The 14,551-nt window shown below is 43.8% G+C and overlaps 1 long non-coding RNA gene across 1 annotated transcript in view; it reads left to right on the top strand.

The window, feature by feature from the left end:
- The window catches only part of LOC104689949, a 37,564-nt gene extending 25,269 nt beyond the window's left edge, over positions 1-12,295 (top strand). Inside the window, exon 4 of the long non-coding RNA XR_751896.4 lies at positions 9,069-12,295. This is a non-coding gene — a long non-coding RNA (uncharacterized LOC104689949). The remainder of the gene's footprint in view (positions 1-9,068) is intronic.
- The last annotated feature ends 2,256 nt before the right edge of the window (positions 12,296-14,551 follow it).

Raw genomic sequence — 14,551 nt, 5'->3', positions numbered from 1 at the left:
TATTTTAGAGAAAAAAAAAATTATTGAGAAATCAGTAGAGAGTGGCAAGTACTTGGTTCATTCTTCAGGAAATTTCCCCCCTCCCATCAATGCAGCTGATAGAGCTCTTTGCAAAGTGCCACATATATCACCTTAGCTGCTGGCTCGTTTATATGTCTTGTGACACCCTGGCAGAGGTCTATTTGTTAGGTGGTTACTTGCTAGGTCACCTTCCCATCAGCAGGTGACAATCTGGCATATCAGGTGTAATTATAGGTATGGATAATCTTCTGGAAAGCCCTTGTTTCTGTACAAGAAAAAGTGGGTTTGAGGGAGAGCACCTCTGCAGGAGGACTGACAGCATTAATAAAGATTGATTTGTACTTGGAGTCCGTTCAGAAAGGCCCCACAAGAAAGAAAAGGTTACCTGCTGCATTAGTCATCAGCAGGGAGCTGCCAAAGTGCCTGCTCCAGCTCAGAAGGAACAATCCTGCCTTCAGCTGCCAGGTTTGCACAGTTCATCACCAACACAACTCCCACTGCTACATGTTTTGCATTAAGAAAATGTCCACACTGGGTCAGCTAAGGTAAGGAAAATGATGGTGTTTGATGGGTAACTTTGCATGCTGCTGGGTCAGCACATGCACAAACACAGCCACAGGCTGGTTCTTAGACTCTCCGTGCTTTTCCCTGCAGCAAGGTCCAATATGTTGGAAAAAGCCCTGACTTCATGGGGGTGTGACTGCCTGACTGCCATAGCCTTGCAGGGTGAAAATTTTGGTGGAGGAAGTTTGGCAGTGAAGCAGAAAGTGAGGCTGTGGCCTTTATCCTTAGCACTGAGCAGGGGTTTATTGGAGCACTTAGACAAGGCAGCCATGCACTCTGTATAGACAGGGAAGGGAGCAGGGAGACAATTCTGGAAGACTCAGGTTCTCTCCACCTGTGCTGGAAGAGGCACAGCAGGAAGAGACTGAGACACACTGTCCAAGTGGCCAAACTGGACAGCCTGGCTTTCTGCACTCCTGGTTCTTCTTTCCTTCAATGAAATAAAGCTTCTTATTCCAGCAGAGAATGCTGCTCTTCCAGAAATTATTCCTAGGACAGCACCTGGCATGAGATATCAGCAAGGATTTCAGTCATGTCCAACATCACTGCCCACTTTTGGGGTGCTTTTTCTCACCATCCATGAAGTTCTGAGGCAAGTGTGGGTTGCCTGTGCCTGCTGAGGTGATGCCACACGGTCACACTTCCTAACCCAGGGCCTTCCAGCTTGTGTGCTGCTCTCCTTGTGACTGCTGAGGTCCTGGGCTGAGCTGAACAAAGGGACTCTGTAATGCTGCCACTGAAGGCACAAGAGAGCATGCTCTCCTCAAACACAGCCCCCTCTCGGACCAGGAGGCACTTTTACATCCCCACATAATACACATTTGGGTTTTTTTCACCAGGTGCCTTTTTGGAAGTGGTTGCACCTCACCATGAATTTTCCTGGGTACTTAATGGTTAACATGGAGAGGGAAAGGGCCATGTAGAGATGCTCTCTCCTTTCCAGCTTGTATCCATGTTCAGTTTATTTTCACCCTACATATAGGGTGAGCACTTTTGCCACAGGGCCTTCTCCTAACTTGATGAATCAGAAGTCAAAATCAACATGGAAATAGTCCTCCATCTCCTACATATTTTTTTCTTTTCAAATCGGAGGAGTCTGACTGTTTTCATAAATGCTGGATGCAATCACAAATGCTATATTTTCTTGTATAAATTATCCTTGTGTATTGAAATATAAACAGCCAATGGGAAAGAAATTCAGTGTACATTTCTTTCACTGTTCAAGGCAAAAATGTGTACTTATCTGCTGAGAAATACTCTGCTTTTGCAGTGGAAACCAATCATCAATACCAACTTACCAGCATTTTAATGATCACCTGTGGGAATCCTGGGAATTGTAACAATTAATCATCACAAGAAGATCATAGAAAAAAATAATAGGGACCAAGAGTTCCTATGGCAAGTGCAGCCAGTGTTGACAGTGACACTTAGTAGTGCCATTAAACTGCTTGATTCCAGTGTTTTTGAAGGAAAATTTTAAGGCAGCCTTAGGAAGATACTGAGACTAGAAGTGCTATCAATGCATTGAGTCACTGTGTGCCTAGCCCAAAGTCCCCTGGGCTCTGAGAGCCAGGAGGTGACCATCTCCATCCCCTGGGATGATCTGGAAGCTGCAGAGCTCGGTGCAGAGCTCGGTGCAGAGCAGAAGCTGTGAAATGCTTCAGCCTGCTGACACACACAAGATCAGACCAGGCACTTTCCTCTCACGTGCATCACTGAGAAAATGTTTTGTGAGGCTGTCACTATAAATTACAGCACCAGGTGAAGCCTGCTGCTGTGGGTGTTTCAGTTCCTTGGCTTCTTCCCACAAGACTGTCTTGGGGAAGGGATGTTTATGTGCCGGTCTCCATGGCAGTTTACTTGGCAATGCCCAGGAGGTAAGGCAGAAAATGAGAAAATATCAGACTGTCTACTTCACACTTTTCCTTACTCAGAATCATTTATCACAATGTAATTGAGGGCTAAGGAACAGAGAGGCAAAAGACAAAGTGTGCTGGATAACCTCCAGGGAATGTAACTTTAATATAAAGTCTAGTAAGGGGTAACTGCTCGTGTTGCAGCTTTCACTGTCAGGTTATTCAGAGGGTCTCTTTTTCTACTTTAAATATGCATCACACAAGCAGAATAGGATGAGATTTGCCTTGTGTTTGGAGGAAACATTACAAGACACACAAGTAGCAGTTGTGGCTTGGGATACCTGTGAACCTAGATGCTGGGGGATAATTCTAGGAAAGTAACAAGAGATGTTCCCTGGCTCCATAGCCATTGTCCATCCAAGGCAGGGTAATTGGCCAGCTGTCCTCACCTCATTTGCTTGTATCACTTATCACTGAGTCATCACTTACTCTATAAAATTCAATCAAAATTGGCAAATAGATTTGCAAGTTTTTAGAGGGAACAACCAGACAGCAGAATGCAGGGCAACGAATGCACATGGTGTGTTTCCATAGAAAGCCAGGCTAAACCAAAACTCCAGTGCTTGAAAAGTTAGTAATGAAATTAGTTCCTTAGGAATGTTTGCTGGTTTCCTACAGGGAAAATTTAAAAAGAAAAAAAAAAAGCAAAATAAAAAAAAAGCGCTTTATTTCATTTTTATTGAATGGCATTCATCAGAGACTGTCCCCACTGGTAGTTCAGGATGTGAACCTGTGTGTTGTTCTGTGTAAAGAAAATTTTCCTTTAAATAATAAATGTGTTTCTTTAAAAGTTCCAGTCCTCTGTTCCCTTGCTTATCCACCAAAGTAAAGAATTGCCCAAATTAATGTGAGCAAAATTTACCCACAAGCCCAGAGTATTAACTGAGAAATTCCAGTACTCTTGAAACGTGCAATAAGAGAAAGTGGAATTACTAAAAATGTAAAAGCCAAAGCCCCTATTGAGGTCCATGTATTCTTTGTTTATGCTACTACAGAGTGTGACAGACAAATGTGTAGAGTTTGCAAAACCCTTTGGGAATCCCTGAAAAATGAAGTGGGGGAAAAGAAGATTAGCTCCTCACACAAGGGCATAATAAAGCTACTGAACATTTCTGTCTTAATTGTGCTTCATGCTAGAGTATAAGGGGAAGTTACCACAGCTGAATAAAATGCTGAACTCTCCTAGCAGCAAAACGCCTCCTTTAATATAACAGCAGGAACATAAACCTCTCACTTATAAGATATAGTTAAAAAAGGCTTATAACTCACAGAGGTTTTACATGGAATGAAAAACAAACAAACAAAAAAAGGAGCCTGTAAGGTTACTATTCCTGAAATATGATAATCTAAATCAGCAGTTTAATTTGCACTTCCGCATATCAGAGTTAATATTCCCATTGCATACAGACATAATAAAAAATGCTGTTCCATTGACAACAGAAGGTAACATTGTGCATTTTCATTTTTTTAATTTCATTTTCTCACTCGTGAAATACGCCTTTTGCCACCTTTCAGTGTGTTTGTCCTCCTCAGCTGGAGGATAATAAACCATACCTAACACAGTATCTGCTCAACAGAACTGAAAAATCCTTCCAAAAGGGAGGAGCACAACCCCTACTTGTAGCCTTAACTCACGGGAAACAGAACTGTGTGTTTGTTGTAGAGTGATTATGGTGAATGATAACGAGAAAAAACGGGAATGCCACAGAACAGTCGAGTGACCACAAATGAGGTAGGATGGAGCTCAGTGCAGTATGGACGTGTGAGGAGAGAGGAGCCTTCACTGCCATTTTCTGAATATGTGATTTCTGGAAGAGAAACAAAAACTGCTTGCTGTGCAGCTGAACTGAGAAGCAGGATTTTGTTCACTCTCACTAATGGATCAGCTGAGAGTCAAATAGAGGTGTCTACCCAGGAGCTCCCATTAGGGTCTGCAGAGAGGGATGGTCCAATCTAGTTCCCTAAGTGCATCCCACCTGGCCTACACAGAAGGATGTAGGTCTTGTCTCATATCTGCTCGCCCTGGATAGGTGGGTAATTGAGGGCACCTCAAACAGGTCTAGAAGTCTTTATTTATTTGTTCCTGCACTGGCTCCATCTGCACTGTGATATGGGGCTGGACACCTGCAGTGCATGTAAATGCCCATATTGCTGACAGCCTCATTTAGTTATCTGCAGTTTGGATCCTAAAGTAATCCCTGTGATCTGTGTAGACAGGAATGACAAGAGTTGGTTAAGTTTGCGTTTCTTTCTTCTGTAGGGTTGTGATGGGGGTGGGAGGCGGGGTGTGCTGCCCCTAACACAAGGGAGAAACAATCCTCCCCTCTCTATATGTGTATAACTAGGTAATGCATTAAAATCTCTGCTTTGAAAGATAAAATATTGCTTTATGCAGCCCCTCCAAGCTCCATAAACTAGAAATTACCCCACTGATTCCTGATCATCATTGCCTGCCCACAAGGCCTGGTCTCAGGCTGCAGCTGAGAGGTCCAAGGTGGGAGTTTGTGCTCATGGGATGCTTGTGAGAAGGATCTTTTAGTGGCAGCCAAGTCCATGACTTCTCACAGCCATGTGTTGCCATGTGCAGAACATCTCATGGCTGGAAGAGAGGGTATCTGGAGCAGGCCCTAAGCATTTTGTGAAGAAGTCACCTTATTCAACAGCAGCATTTCCCTCCAGGCCAGTTTCTACTTGAGCAAGAGCCAAAGGGGATTCCCTTTGCTCTTCCTCTGCAAAGGAGAGCTTTGTGGGAGCAGTTCTCCAGGCAGCTGATACAATAAAACAAATACAACGGCATAGCACATCCAATGTTTTGGGGTCCCTTTGGGTGTGTTCAAGGACTCTTCATATCCTGGGCTTCAGGTCCCAAAGGACTCAATTTTAGACCTAGTTGCAGTGGATGAAGGCAGGATTAGGAGCCAACTCACCTTGGGCCTATAGTAAATTCAGCCTCTGGCTGATACCTGAGCAAGCAGACTCGTGCAAATGAGCCATTTTTGGTGAAATTCAGGCATATCGTTGCTTCTCCTGATGAAATTATGTCTCAGAGGTGTGCTGGCATTTAAGCCCAGTTTTAGGTTTCCCCATCCAAAGGGATTTGCGAATGAGAGGCGACGCTGTCTGGGCTGCAGACATGTCTCACCAGATGGCACTGTGCTCACAGGCTGGGACAGAACCGGGAGGCCAAGTGTCCAAGCAGGAGGTGTGGAGGTGTTCGTGTGGCGTGTAGATGCACAAGCAAGTTCCCAGACCTGACTGGGGGGCTGCAGCTCCCGGTCCACAACCTTAGCATTCCCCAACTCCACTTAAAAGTGGGGACAATGTTGAAACTAAGTCATGTTCCCTTGCACGTTGGGTGGGCTCCGAGTGCCTCCGGCACAGCCCTTGGGGGAAGCAGGGAAGCGCCGTGTCCCGTGCATTGAGCACACCGGACAGCAACACCGTTCACAAGGTGGCTTTTGTTTTCATACTATCTCCTTGGGGCAGCACTTCCCCAAGTCCTCTTCGACTGAAACGAGCTGTAAGACTCACAGGGGTAGCATGAGGAGCAATGGATTAGTGCTGCCAGAGCAGAGCCTGCCACAGAGCTCTCCTCACAGCTGTGTCCCACGGGCTGCTCTGTGTTCTCTTCAGAATCTGCTTGGCTCAAATCGTGCCTCTGTGTAACAGGTATGTATGACCTCACAGAAAAAAATTATGTTAGTTTTTTGGTGTTTAGTTTTTTTAATCTTGCCATTCTGTGTTCCCCTGTGAGGGGTTAAGAGTCAAACCACTGCTTTGGAAGACTTCCACAAAGACAGTCCCCTCTGGTCAGGTAATTTTAGTGATCTCTTCTCTCAGTTCACTGATTAGTTCAGGTTACTTACAGCCTAAGATTTAATACTTAATTTCCAGGAAAGCTTGCCCATGCTTTACCTGACCTGGCAAATCTACTATTCAAGAACATCAGATACACATGAATTATAATATATAGTCAGCTTTTCCTTAATGCACCTGAGTCTTTGCTGCTCAGCCTTGCATGAGCACATATTGGTAATTTGGTAGTTGTGAAGGCACTTCTTATCTGATCTTTGGTTTTGAACTGTGAAATAGAGGTGATGATGCACTTTTTCCCTCTATTGAACTTCTGTTTTGGCTAAATTCTCCAGCATGATAACTGTCTTGTTTTGTACAAGCAACATGAAGCCTGAGTGCCAAGGCTGGTGGAACCACTGTGGATTAATTTCATGAATAATAATACTAATAAAAACATGGTGAGTCATTTTAATTGACACTGATGACTTTAATGTAATTAGCATTAGGAAAATGCCAATATTTATATTTGCTAAAAATGTTAGCATATTTTGTTAAAAATTATGGCAGCAGAAGGAAAGAAAGAAAGAGAAAAAGAAAGAAAGAAAGAAAGAAAGAAAGAAAGAAAGAAAGAAAGAAAGAAAGAAAGAAAGAAAGAAAGAAGAAAGAAAGAAAGAAAGAAAGAAAGAAAGAAAGAAAGAAAGAAAGAAAGAAAGAAAGAAAGAAAGAAAGAAAGAAAGAAAGAAAGAAAGAAAGAAAGAAAGAAAGAAAGAAAGAAAGAAAGAAAGAAAGAAAGAAAAAATTTTAAAAAGAGTGGTATGGTGAATCTGATTTTTCAGCTCAATCTACAGTGTTCAGCTAACTTAGGCTACTAAAACAAAGGCTAAGGGCATAGACTTAATCTATGTAAATATACCAAGGATAAAGAATTGCTTATGCAAAATAATAATTTTAAAAATTTAGATCAAGTGAGTATAAATTTGCCATTAAATAGAATCTGATTTCTAAACCATCAGAGAAGCAAGGGTAGGAAAAAGCTTCTCATTACCTATAGAAAATGTCTTTTACTAGGCTGAGAGGGCTACCAGATGCAAAAGCTCTTTATTTGATCTGAAACAAAGTGGTCTGAAACTTCAGATCATCTACAGTTGCTTTAACTTTAAATTCATTAAATTAACCAACTGAAGATCTTACTTTGGGGCTTGTCTTTTGGTTTGTTTTTGTTGTTTGGTTGTTGGGGTTTTTTTTCTGGCATTGATGTGTTTGGGGTAGGTTTGTTTAGATGATTTCTCACTATTTCTGGAGCTGTGTGTGTGGAGAGGTTGTGTGCAGGGGTCAGAAGGCTGCCATGGAAAGGCCTCTCTGCATCATATTACTGCTTTTGTAAGGCGATGAAGTGATGGAGCAACTGTGAAAGAAGGACACTGAACCTGAGAACTCAAGAGGTCTTTTTGCTAAACCTGAGTCTTAAAAAATGGATTTGTAACCAAAACTTGGCTTGATTCACCACTGGAAGCTGCCTGAAGTTCCTTCCACAAAACATATGGCATATATGGCATATACAGAGTTTTGCCTAAAGTCAGAGAAGATATTTTGGGATTCTGTAACTCCTGCCATCTCATTTTCTCTCTAAAAATACCTACTTCCCAAATCCGAAGATACCTGAGCACTTGGAGCAACAACAGAAGGTCCCTCCTGTGCACAGTAACTTTTCCAGAAACACAGATGCTCCCTTGAACAATTTACCTCCACATGGGTAGAAATCAAAGCCTTGGGACAGGTGAGGAAGTTTTTCCAGACAGCTCCATACGTTGGTCAGAAAGCGACAGCTGCCGTTTTAGTGATGGATGAAGGACCACTGAGACAGAGCAGCCACCCACCCACTTTGAGGTCCTTGCTCATTGGTACATGCTGGAAGTGGCAGTGTCACCAAAGAGCTCCTCCCTGCACAGAGCTCTCTCTGAGACAGCAGCAAATGAAGACAAATTTAACTGTTGCCGTCTAATGGGTGGCATCTAATAATCTAGGTATGACATGCACTCGTGTCCACTGCTACTGGGCTCCTCTCTGGGAATCAGATCCAAATTTCAAACACTGAAATGTTGCTGTTGGGATGTCCCAGCTGACATTAAGGACAGTGGAGAGCTGCTCTGTACACAGCCAGTGGGGTCTGTGGTGGGATTCAAGAGGTGAAAAGGGTCCTAGACATGCTCCATACACAGAATCCATCCAAATATCCAAGTTCCAGTTACACTTCCCTCACAAGAAAAGGTGTTGAGAGTTTCCCACTCCTCATCCTTGAAAAGAAAAGCATGGAGATTTTACTGTGCCAGAGAGCAAAGTTTTATCCATCTAGTCCTTCCCAGGAAGGATATTACTGGTAGCAGTGATGTTGAAAGCACTTTGGAGTGAAATTCATCTCCATATATTACCAGGAAATTTGTGTTGAAATGGCAAAGGATGAGGAGTTGAAAGCTGAAATATGTTGGGTATTTGTCTTCTTTGGTAACAGAATTTACTTTGTGAGGAGGATGGAAGAAAATCAGAAGAGAAAGAAATATTATATCCTGCTGCTGCAACTTCACATATTCATGGCAGGTGCTCAAATGTCAAAAATTTATACCCAAAGGTTTCATTCACTATGTCACCACTGCACACAGTGTTTAGTGTCCTGTTTTCTGTGCTTGCATCACCAGAACCACTTGTCTAGAAAAACAATGTTTTGCTAAAAATTCAGAAAGTATTTGACTAAAGAGTATTCTTTCCATCAAACAGCTCCTGGAGGAAGGGATGAAGCAAACTGAGAGAAGAAGGAAAAACTTTTCTACTACCATTTACAAAGAAGAAAATATCTCACCTGGGAAGAAGACTGAGAGGCTGTCCCAGAGAGAAAGACTTTCTTAATGAACAGAATTGTGTCTATTCCCATGTAAAAAAAGTGGGTTTGGAAGTTCAGACAAGGAAGTATTTTACTAGAAGCTGCTTTTCACTGAAGTACTGGGACATTTGAAAAAACCTTGAAACAGAAAAAGCTGGAACAGATTTCCAGGGGTTATCTCCTAGCAGTCATGATGGTTTTTAATCTTGGTTTCTCCTACAGTCCTCTTGAAACATCTCATTCTTCCTGCCTGTCCACAGTTACTCACTGGATGTTGATTTTATCATCAAAGAATCTGGGTTAGTGAAGTGAATTTGGCTCAAGGTCTCACAAAGAGGTCACTGTGACTCAGCGAAACATTCTACAGCCAAATAGAAACTGAACACTCTTGTCTAAATTTTAAGACAATTTCAGTAGAAAAATAGAGACAACTTCTGTCAGTAAAGTGCAGGATCCTGCAGGATCAGAGGCTGAACTGCACTAAATGCATTTAAAATGTACATAATTAGTAATTAAAATATTGTACATTTCCACAGAGAAGGTGTTCAAATGACCAAAATTTCAAAAACTAGAAACATAAACCCAGGTTAAAATACCTACCTTAAAGACAGACCTGATTTTTCTAATCCACTCATCCACCACTTCTTCCCAATGACTTTAGTGGAACCAACCCATTTAAAAGTCAGGCTACTCTCCTAGAGCATGCTTTCAGGTAGATTTAGGATCACAGGTTTTCTTTTGAAAACCATCTGGTCTTGGCTGTATCCGTGCTCAGCTTTAGCTCCATCGTTTGTTTTAGTTCAAGTAACACAATATACAGCAGCACTTCCCTTGGCTGCCAGATTTAGTCATACAACCATAACGACACAATCTGAGAATGTGTCTAACATTTTACTGTATGTTTGTGTCTTCCAGACAGTTTTCCTAAGTAGGGGAGCTAGTGATGCTTCACAAGCAACCAGCATGAATATGGAGCAAAGTACTCATTTTGGCTCATAGCCTGCCAGGAGCCTAGTGACTCCTTCCAGCTCCACCCACCATCCCTAGACTTTAAACCAATGGTTCCAAACTTGGTGAAATTCTGTCACTGTAGGTGAACAATGGATCACAGTCACCAGTGGGTACCAGAGACCCAGCTGCCTTTAGGACTGCACTTCTCTAAGTGTCGCGTGTCTCTGTTCTAGACTTTTCAAAATGCTACTTTTTCCAGCAGCATGACACAATGCTTTGGGGCTTTATTTCTTTTGATGGTAAGAGATGGTAGCAGAGAAGAGTAACAAGAGTCTTAACAAGTAAAGACATAATTTTCTTCAAATTCATTTTACATCAGTTCACATAAGGCCTCTCTCTAGTCAGAGAATAGACCTAAGCTAGCATCAGACTTGTTAGCCATTAGTTCTGCACTCTTAAATTTGTCTGCAAAAAATTATTTTGATAGCAACCAAAAGAGTGTTGGCAGACTTGTGGAACAAAATGATATCATTTACTCATTTTCTGTGAGATAATAATGACATTTTAATTGAAAAATGTACTCTAATTACATCTTTATAAGCCTGCCTCAGGAGCACAGTAAAAGAACAAATGGCAGTATTTTTACTGTACCACATGAGAAAAGGCTCTCAAAGTCTTATTTGTATCATTTCATGCATGTTCAGGAGATGGAAGCCTCATAAAAGCAAAATTATTTCCTGATTTTCTCTGATCCAAAGGAAACTTCAGCCACATGAATTAGAGGCAGACTCCGAGGTGGGACTCACTCATACACCGGGGTGTCCCATGCCCAGTATGTGTTGGGATATCTCCCTCAGCTTTCACCTGCAGCTCCCAAAGGACATAGGTCTCTATGTGTTATCTTTTAACAGACCACCTGCAGAGGGGTTCAGTGTTAAAAATGGCACTGGATGCTTCTGTTTAGGCACCTGGGTCTCTTCCTCCATGTCAGAGTCAAATTTGTTTTCCTAAGAAATTTTCCAGCTGAACCCTGAAAGGGCAGGAAGGAAGAAGAAATTACTCTCCCAGCCTTGGGTTGCTGCTCCTCTGCCATGGTTCCATGAGCAAGTCTTTTCTTGCAAAGAAACCAGGCTGAAATTGCTGCAAAGGGTAGATTTTTATTTATAACACAACCTACTCCCTCTGTGGAGCTGGAGGCACTGTGCAAAAAGTCATAATAAATCTTATGAAACAGGATAAATAAGTAAGCCCCTTGAATCCTAGCTGTAGAATTGAGGTAGAATAGTGAATGGAAAATTAGATTTTTGTTTTCTCTTCATTGTTCAAGTTCCATGTGATTTTGGAGGCTGTAAATATTTTGGGGTCTGTGAAGGGGCAGGAGACTGCCAAGGGTCAGGGAGATGAGAGTACCTCAAGCACCAGAGGGAAAAGGGCAGAGGTGTCTGTCCCTCAGTTGGGAACCTGCTCATCTGGGATGCGGGGAGCACTGCAGCGCAAAAGGCTGGTCCTGGCACAGCTCCTCACCCCTCTCCAAACCAGCAGCACCGGGAAGCATGGTGGGAAATGACTTAGAGAAATCCCAGGACAAGGATTTCTGGAAAGAAGATCAGCTCCTCTGGGAGAAAGACCTCCCTTCTGGAGGAGGACAGCATTCTATGGGAAGAAAAAGAAACTCTGTGGACAGATAAAACAGCTCTCCTGGAGAAGATAAAGAGGCCCTCCAGGAATATAAAACAGCCTTAAGGATTATAAAATGTCCATCCAGGTGGAGGCCTTTGGTCCTGAGAGAGGGTATCTCCACAGGGAAAAAGCATGAATTTTTCTGCTAGGCTCAGAAATACGTGGAAAGCCATGCACACTGAAGTGGATACTTTATTTAAGTAGTGCTGAATTTCAACCATTGCTCTAAAATAACATCTGTCATCCTTGGTATAAATCAGACGAGGGGTTTTGGTGTGATTTTCTTTAAAGCCATTGCACTCATGCTTTCAGGACATTATTCATTCTTTTGAGGTTCTGCAGCCTAAGGAATGGGGTACACCTCTGGTTTCCTGGCCTGTCAACAGGACGTGTGGGTGGGTAAAGCCACAAGAAGGTGGGAACTTCACAGCTGCGATCATCTTCTGGAGCTCAGAACAGCTCACCTGGCTCAGTACAGTATATATCAGCTAAATAAGACACTGATCAATGGTAGCAGTCAGATCGCCAATATTCAAGGGTCAGAGTTAACACTTGAGTCTTAATGAGACGACTTGTGCTGTTCCACCAGGTTTGGTGGAACATTTAATTTCCCACTGCTCTCGGGAGCATGACGGGAACATTTACCCTCTTGGGTGAGCCTCCCTCATCCGGTGTCTGTCTGAGAGAAGTTTTGGCATCAGCCTTGCTGACATGAACAGAGGGCAGGGAAGAAGTTGGAAGGATGACAGAAATCAGCAGTATGGGGGAAAAGATGAAAGCCGGAGGGAAAGCTGGCAGTAAGTCCCTCAAAGAGAGAAATAAATTTATCAGTTTGTGTATATTTGTGTGTGTATTGGTTTGGCACGGCCTGGTTTTTGGTAGCGGGGGAGCCACAGAGGCGTCTCCTGTGAGAACCTCCTGAAGCTTCCACGATGTCCAGCAGAGCCAGTCTCTGATGGCTCTGAAAGATGGACATACTGCTGGCCAAAACTGGGCCAATGAGAGAGGTTGGTAGTACCTCTGTGATGACAGATTTAAGAAGAAAATCAAAACAAAGTACACACAGTTTTGCTTCTCATCAGAGAAGAGGAGGAGGTGAGAACATGTGAGGGAAAACAACACGGCCACCACCAAGGTCGGTAAAGAAGGAGGGGCAGGAGGTGCTCCAGGGGCCGGAGCCGAGGTGCCTCTGCAGGCCGTGGTGCAGAGCATGGTGCAGCAGCTGGGCCCCTGCAGCCCACGGGGATCACGGGGGGATGCAGAGATCCACCGGAGGTGGCCCGTGCTGGAGCGGGTGGATGCCTGGAGGAGGCTGTGATCCAGTGGGGAGACCCAGCGGAGGGGAGGGCCCCTGCTCGCAGGCTGGAGCAGCCTGTCCCGTGGAGGCTGCACCCCGTGGAAGAGAGCCCCACTCTGCAGCAGTTTGGGAGGGCTGTGTGCCCGTGGGAGGGGCTCACGCTGCAGCAGGGGCAGTGCGGCTGCTGCTCCTGAGAGTGGACCCACGCCAGGGAAGTTCATGGAGAACTGTCTCCCGTGGGAGGGACCCCACAGCCTCACAGGGAAAGACTCCTCTCCCGGAGCAGGGGAAGGAAATCTCGGTGATGGACTGACCAAACCCCCATGCCCTGTGTCCCTGCGCTCTTGGTGGGAAGGAGGGAGAGGCTGGGGGGTGGGAAGGTGTTCTAAGGGCTTATTTTACTTCTCATTATCCTCCTCTGATTCTGTTAGCAATAAATGCACTCTGTAGCTTTAAGTTAAGCCTGTTTTGCCCTTCAAGTCTTTTCTCCCTGTCCTTATCTCAACTAATGAAGCCTTCGTTAATTTTTTGTTCCCTCTCTCCTCTGCCGAGCAGGGGAGGCTGAGCAAGTGACTCTCGTGGGTGCCTGGTGTCATGCCAGTGTCAAACCACAATAATGTGTGTGAGAGCAGGAGAGGGTGCACACAGGGACTGGGATTATTGTTCATCTGCTGAGCTCATATTGCCAGTGCTGATACAGGAGCCTCTGACAGAAAATCTTCAACAGCTGTAACGCAACACGTGGTCAACATTTAGCAATATTTCATAGAATCATAGAATAGTTTGGGCTGGAAGGAACCTTGAAAGTTCACCTAGTCCAACCCGTCTGCAATGACCAGGGACATCTCCATGTAGATCAGGTTGGTCAGAGCCCTGCCCAAACTGACCTTGAATATTTCTGGGGTTGAGGCAGCTACCACCGCTCTGGGCAACCTTTTCCACTGCCCCACCACTGTGATTTTATGTAATGTGAGTACAGAACCAGAGCTTTCTGCCAAGCTTTGGCACAGCAACTGCAGCTTTTATTTCCTCTTGAGAAACCAAACTCAGACGTTTTATGTTTTCAGAGGTTGAACTGTAAAGGCTGTTCTTGAGACAAAATCTCCATTTGACCGTCTGTACATCCAAGAAGAACATGGGGGACAAAAACAACAGTGAAAAGTACCAGGTATTGAATTTTTCTCTGGAATGGTAGCATTAGTAGCTCATTCTCCTTCTATACAGGATTTTAGCACTGAATAGACTCAAAACAATGTAAGAAGCCTTTACAATTGCTGTTAAAGAATCTGATACTTCTGCGACTGTAAAGCATTCTTCGTCTGTCAGTCAAGGCTGTCACTCAAGTTCAGTCCTTTGTGATCTACTGAAGGATAAGGCTGCCTGTCCTGTTTAATTTTGCTCAAGTTAAATTATGCACTGTCTTTGCTGTCAAATCCTTGAATATTTATTGTT

The sequence above is a fragment of the Corvus cornix genome, chromosome 1 (genome assembly GCF_000738735.6).
Source record: "Corvus cornix cornix isolate S_Up_H32 chromosome 1, ASM73873v5, whole genome shotgun sequence".
NCBI lineage: Eukaryota > Metazoa > Chordata > Aves > Passeriformes > Corvidae > Corvus > Corvus cornix.
Note: the sequence above shows the minus strand (reverse complement) of the source record. Positions and strands in the feature narration are given on the sequence as shown.